The sequence below is a fragment of the Rattus norvegicus genome, chromosome 9, assembly GCF_036323735.1.
Source record: "Rattus norvegicus strain BN/NHsdMcwi chromosome 9, GRCr8, whole genome shotgun sequence".
Taxonomy (NCBI): Eukaryota; Metazoa; Chordata; class Mammalia; order Rodentia; family Muridae; genus Rattus; species Rattus norvegicus.
Genome location: NC_086027.1, coordinates 98,221,715 through 98,225,661, shown reverse-complemented (window position 1 = coordinate 98,225,661; position 3,947 = coordinate 98,221,715).

Sequence of the window (3,947 nt, the reverse complement as noted above, 5' to 3'; positions counted from 1 at the left end):
AAGAAGTTTTAAAATGGGAGAATCCTAATGAAATGAACTTTCAACTAAAACCTACTCTATTAAAGTTCTAAATCTGCTGTGAAGAACTGCCTTCCCGGTGGCCTCTCAGGCACACATGACTAGACTTTGAACAATCTAATTGTGAGCTGGTGTAATTTAGTGTCCATGCTGTCACAGAAAAACTCCCTGTCGAAACTCTCCATGAGCAATCCTTCCTGGCATCTGCTGTAATGGTGTTGTTGTTGTCTCTCCTCTCGGATGGAATAGAATCTCTCTCGATTGGTATGTTTATAGAAGCTCAGGGGTCTAATCAGACAGAGCCCACAGTGCACAGTACCAACCCCTCCCTGAGATTAGGAAGGGAGGAAGGAAGGAAGGAAGGAAGGAAGGAAGGAAGGAAGGAAGGAAGGAAGGGAGGGAGGGAGGCAGGAAGGAAGGAAGACCATCTGGCCACCTCTATTGGTTCCGATGAGGGGAAAAACAATCTATAAGAATTCCAAGTGTAAGACAAAACTGTATGGGTTTAGGGACTAGTTTCACACCACCTTTGAGGACAAACAGGTCTGTTTTAAAACATTCCTTCATGCATGAGGCAGCCTGGAGCAAAATGAGCTCTACCACTGAGCTAAATCCCCAACTCCTCAAAATGAGCGCTCTTTGGAAGAACAGCCTTCAGTTCAGCCTCAGGGAGGCCCCTGAGCACAACTGATTGACCAGGAATTCACAGAAGAAAGTTCTTAAAACCCTCCTGAACCTGCAGAAGCAAGTCAGTGCGTCAGTGCATGCCTTCATCATGAATGGCGGACGGCAGGACCACATGTGAGCAGCTATGGTGAGCATGCAGAGAAACAGGCAAGGAAGGGCTGAGGCGTGGGACAAACCGGAGAGGCCACTGGAGTCTAAGTTCCAGGAAGAAAGGGGGTAAGCCGGCTGACCAAATATTGGGGAAAGTGGCCAGGGCACAAGTTACCAACACAGGTAACCAACCTCAGCCGGAATTCTACAGGAGCTCAGAAGCCAGGCACGCTGCAAAGACACTGTTGGGATGGAAATCATGGCTTGTGTCTGGACAAACCACACCAGGTCAACACAGTCTTACATGGAGGAGGTTTATTGGGATGGCAGAGACAAGGGGGGGGGGAGTAAGGAAGGGAAGAGGAGGGGGAGGAGAGAAAAGAGAGAAAGAAAAGAAAGAGAAGAGAGAGAAAGAGAGGAGAGACTGGGCAAGAGAGGTCTGCCTTGTATTTGAAATGTGACCCCAGGTGAAGGTGGGAGCTAAACCAAAGGTATGCCAGGGAATGTATGGCCATTGCCATGACAACAGATGCTCAGGTGACCAGGTGACATCACAGCTGGAGGCAAAAGTAGTTCCTGATACCAACAGACACTTTACCACAATTAGGGCATGGGGGGGCTGCTGAGATGGGCTCTGGCAGACTCAATGGTGCCCTGAGGAGACTGACTGAGACACAGCACTAGAGGAAGCCAAATTCAGAGAGAGGGTTCTCTCTCACACAAGGACAAGTGTTTCTGACCTAGACCGGCAAACCAGGCCCTTCACTGTGAAGAAAGAGGGCACAAAGAAAACGGACACGGGTTGTCAAAACCTGTTTTCTACCAACAAAACTTCCCTAAGAGACCTTCCAGAAACTGATTTCAATGTTTTCAACCTATGTGCATGCATTGACTAGGCACTGATTGGTACAGGGAAGTGCAGGTTCCCATGGAGGTCAGAAACTGACAGGTTGTTGATTCTAGGAACCTGATTCTGTTCCTCTACAAGAACAGTGAGCTATTTCTCCAGCCCCGTGAAGAAATTTCTTAAGAGGTCCTGCTGCTAGAAAGTTTAAAAAGAAGAAGGAGGAGGAGGAGGAAGAGGAGGAGGAGGAAGAGGAGGAAGAAGAGGAGGAGGGGGGAGGAGGAGGAAGAGGAGGAGGAGGAGGAGGAAGAAGAAGAAGAAGAAGAAGAAGATGATGATGATGATGATGATGATGATGATGATGATGATGATGATGATGATTCCAGGCACAGAGAATAAATCAATCAGATATAAATCATACCATACCATCATCATCATCACCATCACCATCATCATCATCATCACCACCACCACTACCACCACCACCACCACCACCACCATCATCATCATCATCATCACCCATTGGTGGGTAAATCAAGATGTACTCTGGTTTGGGTTCATTTTTAATTTGCCTCCTGTGCCTGAGATTCAGGAACTACACTTCATTTTTATATGGTACAATTTGGCAAAGAGGATAGTATTTAAAAGTTTTTTCTCCACATGTGGAAAGGCTCTGGGGAATTGGTGTTCCCTTCTTTACGTGTTTACGTGCTTTGTGCAATTGTCTTTGCTGAGCTCTGGCATCCACCTGGGACCAGGACAATGTGTCCCTGTGGCTGGAGGCAGGTTCCAACTACATCTCTGTTCCAGGAGTCGTGGGGGTTGTGTGGCGGGGGTGTCTGGGAGTTTGTAGGGAGCATCTAAATGAAAACAGCAGGGCAGAGTGTCTGCCCCAAACTCCCATCCTCTGACCCCAGAACTGGTGCCCATGGACCACTACCCAGAGTAGAGTCTATGCCAACTCTCAGTATGAAAAGGGCCACCCTCCTCTCTACATGTAGTGACACCCCTCCCCCCAGAGGAAAGCAAAGAGGGGGACAGTGGTCTCGTGGGGACACAATCAGACTAAAGAAGATAGGATAGAACACAATTCACAAGTAAAACACAGCTGCTGCTCCTTCTGGACACTGGACCAGGTCACCAGTCTCCTGGCACAGGCGTGGTATCCCTAGGCAGAGACTTGGTGCCAGCTAGCCCTGGCTTTGGTAGTGTCCTTGGCCTGACATTCAGGCTGCCTGGTTCTTCTTCTTTATTGGATGAGCCTTGAATCGGGAGGAGTCAGCTCTGGCAGACCAAGGCTCCAAGACACTGGAAATCTGCTTGCTTAAGGAATTACATCATTTGAACTGCAGAGAATACTCTGGCCCTCCTAAATCTCATCTCCGACTGACACCCCCAGGAGCTGGCAGGATATAGTATTTATTACATTTGGAGTGGCAGGCTACCCATAAAATCCGGACAGTAGAGCACATGCTCAGCATCACAAACCCCTGGGTTCTCTCCTCAGACACAGCAATACCCGACCACACTCTTATCACTTAGCAGGTGGAGGCAGGAAGATTGAAATTCCAAGGTCACATATTGAAAGTTAGACATACAGGGACTTAGAGGCTGGTATGGACGCCATAGGACTCAAAAGGAAGAGTTTAGAGTGAGAAAATGTCCGTGCAGTAAAATAACCCTCTCATTATATAGAGAAACAGGTGGAGAGAAAGCAAGGAGACTATACTGAATGCTTATGATAACTGACCTCACGGTCAGGACTAAGGGGCTACCCTTCCAGAGGAAATCTAGAAAAAGTTCCAGTTTCCTCCTGGTCATGCTAGTCTTCAAAGGACCCATTTTCCTACACGTCAATAAAAACACAAGTCTCCCATTACAGATTCAACAAATGTAGCTGGGTATCTAGCGTCTCGAAATATCAAGGCTCACCAAAGGAATGTTCTAGACTAGTAACACAGCATTACCGCACACATCATGGGTTCCTGAGGAGGAAGTAAAACTCACTGTGGTCAGAACAAAGTCGGTCAGCTGCAGCCAGGCCAGGTGGCCCATGCCTTCATGTCCTTTCACACGTACTGAGACTTTCAGATCTCGTTAGGCTGTGCGTCACGGGCATGTGAGAGAAGAAATTATGCAAATGATTTAATAAATGAACATAGTTTGTCTTTCTAGTAATGGGATATTCTGTGTTCTGTGGCTTGGAAAGCACCGGGGCTCGTCTCCCAGGAGTGTCACATTACATCCCTGGAGAGAAAAGACCCCAGAGTCCCCTCTGTGAATTCTCTGTTTTATTACAGCATTGTAA